At 45.4% G+C, this 12,641-nt stretch overlaps 1 protein-coding gene across 7 annotated transcripts in view; it reads right to left on the reverse strand.

Annotated features, from left to right (window-relative positions):
* The window catches only part of NDRG3 (NDRG family member 3), an 83,103-nt gene extending 72,718 nt beyond the window's left edge, over window positions 1-10,385 (reverse strand). For 3 of the 7 annotated variants that reach the window (XM_059706062.1, XM_059706065.1, XM_059706059.1), the window contains exon 1: window positions 10,259-10,385. The gene's annotated coding sequence lies outside the window, so the exon portion shown is untranslated. The remainder of the gene's footprint in view (window positions 1-10,258) is intronic. The other 4 variants (XM_059706066.1, XM_059706067.1, XM_059706064.1 and 1 more) reach the window with 2 other exon arrangements.
* Between the last annotated feature and the right edge of the window lie 2,256 nt (window positions 10,386-12,641).

Consider the following 12,641-nt stretch of genomic DNA (forward strand, 5'->3'; position numbering starts at 1 on the left):
AAACACGGGGCACTGGCATCTGTTGCAGCAATAGGGAAACTGAGGCTTAAAGAGGTTGAAATAGAGTGACCAAAACAATGTAACTAATAAATGCAAGAGCTGGGACTGAAACCAACTTTTCTCCTGATCCCAATGCTTACTCTATGTCCTGTATCATACTGCCTCCCAGGTTATCACAGATTAAGACTTGGGGGTAAAAAAGAGAGACATTCAGAAGATTGCCTCACTGCACTGCACCCACCCCACACTGAGGACCTCTTTATCTCTGGTCCTAAATTACACTGAGTGGTTAAGATCAGGCCACAGGCTCGAGGATTAAACCCTAATATGAAATTAATAACAAGAAAGCTGAGATTTGGAACTGGAGTTTGCCTTCACCCATTAATTCAATTAAATAGGAGAGATTAAGTTTATAAACAAACCACTACAGTTCAAGCAAACTCGAAGGCAGTTTCTCAACCTCGGCAGCAGTGACATTTTGGACCAGATGTTTTTGTTGTAGGGGAGTGTCATGTACATAGAATGTTTAGGAACATTCCCAGCCTCTACCCACTGAATGACAGTAGCACCTGCCTCCAACAATTGTGACAATCAAACAGGTCTCCAGATATTACCAAATGTCCTCTGGGGGGCAAAGCTTCGGCTGAGTTGAGAACCACCGCTCTAAGGGTTATGGAGGTTTAGGGCAAAAGTCAGCTAATACAGTTAATGTAGATGCAGAGAAAAGGATTCATGGAGGAGATAACATGTGAACTGGACCTTGAAGAATAGATAAAGTCCTGGTCCGGAGTCTAAACTGGTTGGAGCATTTTGCGGTAGACCAAGGAGTTTGGGGTTCAACTCCTGATCAGGACATACCTATAATGTGGGTATGTGAGTGATCCCCAGTCAGGGCATGTAAGGGAGGTAATCCATAGATGTTTGGATCGATCTCTCTCTCTCTCTCTCTCTCTCTCTCTCTCTCTCTCTCTCTCTCTCCCTCTCCCTCTCCCTCTCCCTCTCCCTCTCCCTCTCTCCATGATCATCCCCCCAACCATATCCTCGGGTGAGCATTAAAAATAAAAAAAGGTAGATAAAATTCCTGTAGGTGGAGAGGATAAGACTAAGAAGGAATTCCAGAAAGGGAGGTTAACTTAAACACAAGGAGATGAGAAAGTACAGGTCTGCTAGAAAATGATCCAGTTTGGCAAGAGCAGAAGGTTCCTGTTGGAAATAGGAGATAAGGTTAAAAATGCCCATTGAAGTCAGGTCAGAGAAAGCTATTCATCAGCTAATATTTACAAGATATACACACACAATGAGATAGCCAACAATACAAGATATCACAAAGATGTTTAATAGTGTAGAAGTCAAACCAATGGCACTGCCATGTGTCCCACCTCCCCAAGAGGACAGAATGTTGCTTGAGTATCACATCTTACACTGCATCTACTGTTCATCGCATTTATTCAGAGCTAAACAAAACTTGGAACCAGGGTAGAGGTGGGAGAAATAACTAAGGACTGGAATGGTCAGGAGTTCCCCAAAGGAGATAAGAATGATGGGCCTTGAATGGATATGTTTTGAATCGTTATAAGGGAAGAGGACATTCCAGGTAAGGACATCAGGAGTTGGAAAAAAAACAAATGTACAAAATATATCCAGGAAGACACCAAAGAGATTAATGTAGCTGGGAAGAAGACAAGACTGGTCAGAACACAGAGCACATAAATGGGACTTTATGTATGAAAAACCACTGAGGGTTCCTGAGCAGAATGACACAACTGTTCAATACATGGTCATCCTACCTGGCAGTTCTTAGCTACACGTTAGAAAGACTGGGAGCTTTGAAGAATAGCAATACCCAGACTCCAACTCTAAAGATCCAATTTAATTGGGCTAGGGTAGGGCCCTGATACTGTTTTTAAAACTTCACAAGTGATTCTTATATGTAACTAGGACTGAGAACCACTGGCCTACAGTCATGCCCTCATCCTTAGATGCGAAGAGAGACCTAGAAATTTAAGCTATTTGCCTAAATTCACACAGCGGTTTAGGTGAGGGGCTGGGACTGGCATCTGGACTCCTATTCCAGGCTCTGAAATATCTCACAGAGTACTGGGCTAAATTCCATACATCAGTCTATAAGAAGCACAATTATCTGATGACGTCACTCTCAAGTTTTGCCAGGGTTAAAGCCTGAATTAATCCTATATAATAAAAGGCTAATATGCAAATTGTCCCCACGGGCAGGAGTTCGACTGACTGGGAGTTAGACGTGTGCTGACTACCAGGGGGTGGCGCAGCGCTGGCAGCGGGCAGCAGTGGAGGCGTTGCCAGCCCTGATGGGCCCTAACGAGAGCGGACCGTGGCAGGATGGTGGAGCAGGTGAGTGGGCGGCACCAGGCCAAGGCGGATGTGAGTGGGGGCCCCGATTGCTCTGTAGGTTGCCCCACAGATCAGCCCTGATCACCAGCCAGGCCTAGGGACCCTACCCATGCACAAATTTCATGCACTGGGCCTCTAGTCTAATCATAAAACTCCTGGCTTAAGCATCCCCACAAGAATCTAAGGCAGTAGTCTCAACCTTGGCTGTACATTAGAATCACCTGGGAATCTTTTTAAAATCTTGATTTCTGGGCCTCATCCTCTGGAAATTCTGTTTCTTTGTTACTAATGTTATGGCCCCACCCCATAACAAAGAAACAGAATTTCTAGAGGATGAGGCCCAGAAATCAGGATTTTAAAAAGATTCCCAGCCCTAACTGGTTTGGCTCAGTGGATAGAGTGTCGGCCTGCGGACGCAAGGGTCCCAGGTTCGATTCCGGTCAAGGGCATGTACCTTGGTTGCAGGCACATCCCCAGTAGGGGGTGTGCAAGAGGCAGCTCATCGATGTCTCTCTCATCGATGTTTCTAACTCTCTATCCTTCTCCCTTCCTTTCTGTAAAAAAAATCAATAAAATATATTAAAAAAAAAAAAAAGATTCCCAGGTGATTCTAATGTGCAGCCAAGGTTGAGAACCACTGACCTAGGATAATAGATGTTGGTTTCATTGCTGTCTCCTGGGGGCCCTTAGGAAAGGAAAGGGTCTCAGGAGACTCCCCAGAAAGCATAATAAATGAGCCAAACCACCCAACTCCATGAAAGAAACAATGACTTTTTAAAATACAACTCGCTTAGCTTTTGTACTACATAAAGGTAAGTCTGAGTTCCTATTCACCAGAAGAAATACTCTGAGATTCTATTCCATAAGCAAAGGTGGGGAGGAAAGTGATTAAAGGTATCTGCTAAAGCATGCTTACAGACCCTCATTTTAACAGGAAAATAGTCCACAGCCTTGGATAAGGGCCATCCACACCTTGTGCTTTTCTGAAAAGTGCAGCAGCAGCACCCTTTACAACAGGCCCACCTTCCCACTGTGTGATTCCTGGATTCTGGCAGCAGGTGGTAAATAAGAAATTTGTAAAGATTGTTAAGCTGGAAAACTGAGTCTGTCCTATTCTATATTCATTCTATTCATTACAAGGTACTGGTACAAGCAACTACTAGAACAATACAATGCCCATCTAGGGGCCTTCTCAAAAACTCCAGACACCTATCAACCAGGCGAAGCTCTAACATGGAGGTCATATTAAAGGAACTCTAGAAGCAGAAGCACTACCCTCTGCCTCCCACTCTTGAAAAATGCAGCTCAGGATACTAAGAAAGCGACTGCTGGCAAGGCCCTGGTATGTGCTCTGGGTTCCTACCAGCTATAAGGCAGAATCCCTGAAAACAATTTGTTCTTTAACACAACTCGAGTAAAGAACAACCAGAGTCCTAAGATGCAGTACTTAATTCTCATACTAGCTTAATTTATTAAGCAGTTCCTATATGCCAGATACCGTGATAAGCACTTTACCCATTCATTATTTCATTTTATTTTCCAACACACTTGTCAAATAGGTACTGTAATTGTAATCCTTCCTATTTTATAGAAAAAACTGATACTTGGTGGGGTTTTGTAATAGACTAAAGGTCACACAGCTAGTGGATTGCAGAGTAAGGATGTGAACATGAGCGGCCTGGATCTAGAACTTGGGTAGGCCTCTATAAACAACTTTTCCTACTTGATGCCAACTAACCATTAATTCTTCTACTTATTTTCTCGGGTTTTACTGGAATTTACCAGGATCTTATTGAGCAAATAATTCTGAAACTGCAGAGCACCATATAAAGTTTAGGTATCATTAATACAATGTTGGGTATTATTAGGTATTAGCATTATTATTTTAATTAGTAGGAGAGAACTACACCTATCTGGGGGTATTTGAAAAGCAACCCTGTGGGCTGTCTAATCATCCAAAGTCACATTTTAGTCAATACCCTGGTTAAACCCACCTTTCAACACAAAGGTTTACAAGATGGGACATCTTCAAGTAAACAGGATAGTACCAGAGTTAAAAGATTCGACATCCTCAAAAATTATAGCCTTGGCTGGTGTTGCTCAGTTGGTTGAGCATCATCCCATGCATCAAAAGGTTGCTGGTTCAATTCCTGGTCAGGGCACAGAGTTTCTGGCTTGATCCTTGGTTGGGGGCGTACAGGAGGCAGTCTATCGATAGTTGGCTCTCACATTGATGTTTCTCTTTCTCCCTCTTCCTCTCTCTAAAATTTTTTTTAAATACACACACACACACTCTAAAAAAAACAACAACAACTGAAGAATGGCAGGAGGGGTCCTGTCCCCAAAGCTTTCTCAATTGCAGGGAGAAGGAGACAATAGCCTGATTCCTCTTTTCTCTCTCTGCTAAGTATTATGGCTTCACATAACATAGTTTTAGAGCTAAAATGTCACAATTTTAAAAAGCATTCCATTTTAACCATAGGATGAAAATTCAGACTTCAAAATGTAGAAGCATTCTAAGGATGAAACTGTCATTTTAAATAAACAATAAACATTTTAAATTTCACATTCCTCAATAGCAATCAAGTGTAACAGCATAGCCTGTTTGATCATGTAAATAGTGTCTACATAGAATTCAACTCATAATGCAACAAAGCCATTATTTCCTCCAGAGTACACCCCATTCAACTATCAACAATGGACATTTATTTGGGACTGATAACATCAAACTCTGTGAGGCATTGTGAGAAACATGACAGACTTTTGAGTCACTATACCATCCCTGTCACTGAAAAGATAAGATCAAAAGACATAATACAACCCTTTTTTGTATGGTATTTAAACATTCTCCATGTATCTGTTAATTTTACATAATAAATATTTAATGGACAGATTGTAGGTGAAAGGTATAAACACAGTAGAATTAGCACTGTGATTAAAGAAATATTAAATATTCCCAGGTTGCAGGCTTGATCCCCAATAGGGGGCGTGCAGGAGGCAACCTATCAGTGATTCTCTCTCATCATTGATGTTTCTCTCTTTCTCTCCCTCTTCCTTCCACTCTGAAATCAATAAAAATATAAAAAAATAAAAAAGAAAACACTTTCATTTAGCAAAGAAAGCCCTGAAATCTAACATGTACTCATAAATCTAGGTTTAGTTTCTGTGTGCCATTTCCAAGCATCTCTTTAAAACAGGATGTGTTGGGGAGGGTTTAAAAGGGCCTTTCAGTATAGATGACTTGACACCCAGTTCTGCAGTAAAATCCAAAATGCTTTCAATTTTTGGACCTGAAAGTCCTTGACATACCTCTTCCTTTCAACATCCCTCTTCAGACTTGTCAATTTTTCCTCCAGAATCTCCCATTTGTCCTTTTCTTTCTGTCTTCACTTCTTATCTGGATTTGCTCATTCATTCATCATTTACCAAATGTCTATTATCTGCCACCAACAGAGCTAGACCTTCATCCTTACTCTTATGAAGCTCACATGATACTCAGTAGAGCTGTTATCTGCCCCTCTCAATCACGAGACTGCAAGCTTTAGCAAAGGCTTTGTATTTCCAGATCCTAGCAGCATCTAGCATACAGCAAACACTCTAAAAATGTTTGTTGTGTGACACCAGATTACTTCAGCAAGCTCTTTTTTAATCCACAAATATTTTAGTACAGTATACATCTTCAAAAAGGACTTTCGCTTTTTTTTAAATACAAAAACAATATGTGCATAATGCAAAAATATAGAAAGGCATTAGGTAAAAAGTGAATTCTCCAACAACACCTAAAAAATCCCACTTCCACAGGTGACTACTACTACAGTTTACAATGTATATTTCCAGAACTCTCTTATGCTGGTATGTAACATGCACCTGTGCACATGCACATGCGCACACACACACTTTTTTTGGAACAAATTCTTTGATAGTTTCTGATACTACCTTCTCAACCTTCTAATCTAGTGATTCTCAAAGTACTGTCCCTGGATTAGAAGCATTAGAATCATCAGGGAACTTGTTAGAAATACAAATTCTCGGGCCTCACTCCAAACCTATGGACTGAGTCAGACATTCTGGGTTTTAATAATCTTTGCAGGTGATTCTGAAGTGCACTAAAGGCTGAGAACTACTGCTCTCATCCAGTCAGGTCACCCTGGACGTCAGCTTTTTTACAGTCCCTTAAACACATCAACCATTGTTACCTTCAAAATGCTTTCCTTGTCCTTTTGATTAAGTCTGACCCTACCAATCTGTCAAAGCCCAGAAAGTCCTAACTCCTCCCCAAAGTGTTCTCACTGCCACAGCTAATCCCTCCTGCACCTCTTCCAACTCCAATGCCACACCTAGGCCCTCTACCACAGGAGTTAACAGTTAGGTACACACTGTCTTCATTAGCAGAGAATAGTTCTTACTATTAAAAAGGCCTTTCATAATAGATTACCTGACACCCAGTTCTGCAATAAACCCAAAATGCTATAAATCTTTGGACCTGAAAGTCCTTGACACACCTATTACGATCTGTTGGGGAATATTTTCCCAAGAGACCATAAACTCCTTGAAAACATGAATCATATTTTTGTTATCTCTTCCTCAACTCTGCTCTAAGAACATAAATGGAATTTTCATAGAGTTGCTGGTTAATGCCTTTAAGGATGAATTCACTGAAATACTGATAAACCTTTAATGAATAAAAGTCTAGATTTCAAGTTTTAGCCCCAGGTCTGTGACCTTGGACAAGTTCACTCCTTAGCATGAAGGCTGTAAAAGTGAGTTTGAACTCAATGACGTGATGCCTCCTTTCAGCCTGAACAATGTATGATTTTATGAAATGTTCCCATGTTGAACATCTTATCCCATTATACTTTCTCTAGAGGCCCAATGCACGAAATTTGTGCATGGGGGCAGTCCCTAGGCCTGGCCAATGATCAAAGTGCGAGCCTCTGGCATGGAAGGGCAGCTGACTTCTGGGCCCTGGGCAGCACCTGGGCCCTTGGGCCCCCACGTGCCCCCCTCCGCCTGAGTCACAGTGCCTGAGTCCCTATGCAGAGATGTGGTAAGCGCGGCTGGACACTGTGGGCCGAGGCACAGCGTGGGCCTCTAGGCCGGCCAGCAGTGCCGCATGAAAGCTGGGAAGGCAGCGTGCTCTTTCCCGGCTGGCCTCGCAGACCGGCTCCTGCGCGAACCCACAGGGAGCCCGATTGCCCCTGCAGTCCTGGTGGCTGTGGCCCGGCTCACCGGAAAAGGCCACACAGGTGCGGGATGGGCTCCTTGTGACACCCAGCACCTAAGCGCAGGGGCTTCCCTGGTGCGCGAGCCCTGACATCCCAGGGAGGGGTAGCAGGGGGAGTGAGAACTAACTGCATTCTCACTGCACCTCAGTCCCCATTCTCCCCCCCAACCCACCTCACCCCGTCCCTAGGTAGCCAGTGGGAGGTCACAGAGCGTCACCAACGCCCGCCATGTTCCACACTGCCTCCTAGTGATCAGCACACATCACAGCGAGCGGTGGAACTCCCAGTTGAACAACCTCAGAGGGGACAATTTGCATATTAGGCTTTTATTATATAGGATATTGCTTTGCTTGTAATGCTATTATGGCAATTTTTAGACCTAACTTGAGTTACAATTAGATATGGTGTTTCCCAGTTAGCTAGCAAGCTCTTTCGACAGGAACCATGTTTTATTAAATGGTGAATCTTCCACCATTCCCAGCATCATGTCTTCCACATTACAGCTTAATATATGTGCAGAAAATTATTTGGAAAAACTCTTTAAAAAGCCTCATTTATGTAGAGAACCTATGCACAGATCTGCTGTCTCCCCAAGGACCCTTTTGAATATTTATTATCATAAATACTATGAAATGATTTATGGTAAAAATTGTGATTACTTTGATAGCACCATGGGCAGTCAGCCACAAGAGGCAAAAAATGTAAAAATGAATCTAAGCATTTAGAGACAGACTAAAAGACCACAAGCCTCAGGCTACCTTACTATAAGATGCAAATAAAAACTGCTCTGTACACTTATACCAACTCCAGTGTTGGGGTTAGTAAACAGGCTTCTTGATGCAGGAGCCTTATCTGAAAATTTTCAGAAACAGGGTGGACTAGAGACCTTTGAGTGGTGGACCTAAAAGGAGGGACATCACAAGGGGGGGGAAAAGTTCCCTTTTTTCTTTTCTTCTTTCTTTTTATTATATCTATGAGAAGATAAATGTTAGCTGGACCTATTGTGGTAATCAATGAATAATGTATGTAAGTCAAACCATCATGCTGCACGTCTTATATTTATACAGAGATATATGTCAATTATTTCTCAATAAAACTGGAAAAAATAACATAAAGGCAGGAACAGCAAAGAGAAATTGAAGGGCAAGTAGTAAGTACAGAAAGGCAGCAAGAAAACATCACTCAGAGTAACGAAAAGGAGTAATGAAAATTCACTGAGTCTTTACCAAAGGCTTGAAGCTGCCAAGAAGGTCCCTGACCTCAAGGGGCTAATAGTTTTATTGTGTTTGTGTGTAATCTTAATTGGGAAAATCAAGCAAGGAAGGCTTCACAGAGAAGCTGGTGAGTCAGTGGACTCTGAAGTGTGTCCAGAGGAATTTACCAAAGAAAAAAAAAGACAGTTTGAGTTAGAGTTAGTTATTTTCGGGAGGAAGCATTCACATGCATTTACAGCTGTGCCTTTGGGACTTTAATATTCAATGGCACTCTGTCAATGCGCTTTCTCTTTTTACGTTAGCTTAAATCCTAAGATGTTCCAGCCCAATGTTGGACTAGAGCCAGAAAGTCCCAGAATGAGGTGAGTGCTCGCCAAATCTGCTCTGTCACCTCCACATCCCGCCGGCCCAGCTAGCCCAGCCCGCTGCCCTGGCAGCCAGAAAAGGAAGGCTAATTATATCCTCTGGGGGCCAGGCTGGGGGAATCTGGATGCAGGCATAGCGGGCTTACCCCAGTTCTGCCCGTGAGCCACCAGGGGAGAGCTTCCCTCCTGCGAGCCAGAAGGCTCCTAGTCTACCTGTGACAGGGAGGCCAGCTCTGCAGAAGAAAGGTGCACGGAAAGAAAGGAAGGGACACCGTGGACTGGGAAATGCGGAGGTTATTGAGATAATTAAGTTTAGCAAGACCCCGGGCTCTTATGAATAACACTACTATTATTATTATTACAGCAACACCTCTTCAACAAGAAGAAAATACTGTCTTTGCAGTCTTTTATGACGCTGAAGAAGCAAATCCAGAGATAAATGCATTTCGAATTATTTTAAAGGTTCAAGATCAAATTCCAACTGTACTGGCCAGAGACCCCGAGGCAAGAGCCAGTCCGCGCCTCTTGCCAGCCGCGTGACCTTGGGCTGGCTGGCACTTCACCTCTGCCTCGGTTTCCTCGTCTGGCAAGAGGGGTGACGAAGCCCCTTCCCCGCGGGCTCGCCGTCGTGGGGTCGCGCCACAGGGGAGTCTTCGTTGCATGGGGGACGCGCGGGTGGAAAGGGAGCTCACCGCCCATCTCGAAGCCTCTGGCTCTGGGGCGGCCGGGATAGACGGTGCCCACACCGAGGCCCACCGAGCCGCGCCGGCAGAGCAGGAGCGAGAAAGGGGGTCGCGCCTGAGGTGGGTGCCTGCGACCGAGGGTGTGGGGCGCCGGGGGCTCAGCCCTGCTGCCTGCACGCTGTCGCCGGCGGCAGCGCCTGAGGGAGGCCGGGCTGACCCCCGTCCGGCGAGCTGGGAGGGCGGAGGGCGCCGGGGGGACCCGGAGAAACCCAGCAGCGCGAACCGGGGCCCCACGGCGCAGCGGAGAACAGGTGGGGAAGAAAGAGGCCAGGGTAGCGACGCCCCCGCCAGCAGCGCAGCCCCCGCGAGCAGCGCCGCGCGTCCGGGCGGAGGCGCCCACTCACCTGAGGCGCGGGTCCCCGCCGTCAGTGCAGCAGCGGCAGCAGCGGCGGCGGCGGCGGCGGCGAGGGGCGGGGGAGGCTCTGCGGCCGCGCAGGCGCGCTGGGGCCGCCGGGCCGCGGCGTGGGGCCCCGCCCACCTCGGGAACGACCAAGATGGCGGCTGGGCCGGGAGCGCCTCGCGGTGCCATCTTGGGTGTCGTTTCTCCGGCCGAGGAGTCTCCTCGGGGAACCTTAACTAGGACTACCCGGAGGGAAAGGCGTGGAGCGCCCCCTCCCTTCCACAGCTCCTCCGTGGGAAGCCCCTCAGAAGCCTGTGGCAGAGCATGGCATCCTCTCACGGCCCGGAGCATTGTTACCCAAGGTCACACGGCACCTAGCGCCGCGCTGAGCGCGGGGAAGGGCTTAGCAGTGATGGTGAATGAGCACAGAACTTTAAAGAACTACCACCCAAGACTCAGTCCCCCGCTGCATCACTATTACAACTGCCTGCTGTACCATCTCCTTTTTTGGGTGCAACATGAGAAATTGACTTATTTTTTCAAAATGATAACACAGTAAGCTTCCATGACCCAACAACTTAAATACCAAAATGTGCAGGGCTAAATCCCTTTCCCAAAGGGGTTTATAATTTAGTTAATCTGGTGAAAATTAATAAGGGGAAACCTTTTAAATGGCATGAGGGATGCCAGAAGGGGAGCCCTCACACACCACCCTTCAACATTAACTACAGATCCCAACTGGGAAGAATCTTCAATTACCAGCCTCGACAGAAAGAGATGCGCCCTGCAAATTGACATTACTGTAAAAAAAAAAAAAAATTCAAGCAAATGTGGAGAGCTAACTGGCTTTATTAAGTGGTTCATGAATCCAGTAGCATCCCATCTAACAACCAGAATACTCTGTGAGGTTGTACAAAAGGGAAGATTTTTATAGGAAGGGTAAAGCCAGGGAGCTATTTAAAAGAGAAGAGGCCAGCCGGTGTTGCTCAGTGGTTGAGGTCGACCTATGAACCCAGAAGTCACGGTTGGATTCCCAGTCAGGGCACATGCCGTGTTGTGGGCTCCATCCCCAGCGGGGAGGCGTGGGGGAAGCAGCCCATCTATAATTCTCACATCATTGATGTTTCTATCTCTCTCTTCTCCTTTCCTCTCTGAAATCAATAAAGATATATTTAAAGAAAGAAACGTCAATGATGAGAATCATCAATCGGCTGCCTCCTGCATGCCCCCTACTGGGAATTGAGCCCGCAATCTAGACATGTGCCCTGACCAGGAATCAAACTGTTAACTCCTGGCTCATAGGTAGATGCTCAACTACTGAGCCACACCCACTGGGCTAGATGTCTTATTTTTTTAAAAATATATTTTATTGATTTTTTTACATAGAGGAAGGGAAAGGGATAGAGAGTTAGAAACATTGATGAGAAACATCTATTAGCTGCCTCCTGCACACCCCCCACTGGGGACGCGCCCGCAACCACAGTACATGCCCTTGACTGGAATCGAACCTGGGACCCTCCAGTCCGCAGGGCGATGCTCTATCCACTGAGCCAAACCAGTCAGGGCGATGTCTTATTTTTAAGGTCAACATTACATTCCTTATTAAGTATCACTGATTAAAAGTAAAATATTCTCTTAATTAAATTAGGGCAAATGTAACATTTTATCAAACATCAAGGCAGTAACTTTATAATATGTTTTTTGTTTTCTTAAATATATTTTTATTGATTTCAGAGAGGGAGAGAAACATCAATGATGAGAGAGAATCACCAATCAGCTGCCTCCTGCACACCCAGTACTGGTCATCACGTCCGCAACCCAGGCATGTGCCTTTGTCTGGAATCAAACCTGGGGCTCTTCAGTCCACAGGCCGACGTTCTATCCACTGAGCCAAACTAGCTTGGGCTATAAATATTGTTAGTCATCAAGCACAATTACCTGAACCAAATTTGGGGAGAGGGAAAATTAATATTAAATGAGCACAGCCTTTTATTACACACTAGAGGCCTTGTGCATGGATTCGTACACCGGTGGGGTCCCTCGGCCTGGCTGTGCACTCTTGCAATCCGGGACCCCTCAGGGGATGTTGGAGAGCTAGTATCGGCCCGATCATCTCAGGCCAGGCCAAGGGACCCCACTGGTGCATGAACCCATGCACTGGGCCTCTAGTATGTATATAAGATCTTTGGTTAATCTCTTCCTGCCCTCCTCCCTTCCCTCTGAGATTCATCAGTCTGTTCCTTGTTTCCATGCCTGTGGTTTCCACTTCTGCATTGAGCTTCTGCCCCCTGGTGGTCAGTGCACATCATAGATACCAGCTAGTCGGTCAGCCGGTCACTTAGGCTTTTATATATAGAGGCCCGATGCACAAAATGCGTGCATGGAGC

This window comes from Myotis daubentonii, chromosome 8 (genome assembly GCF_963259705.1).
Source record: "Myotis daubentonii chromosome 8, mMyoDau2.1, whole genome shotgun sequence".
Taxonomy (NCBI): domain Eukaryota; kingdom Metazoa; phylum Chordata; class Mammalia; order Chiroptera; family Vespertilionidae; genus Myotis; species Myotis daubentonii.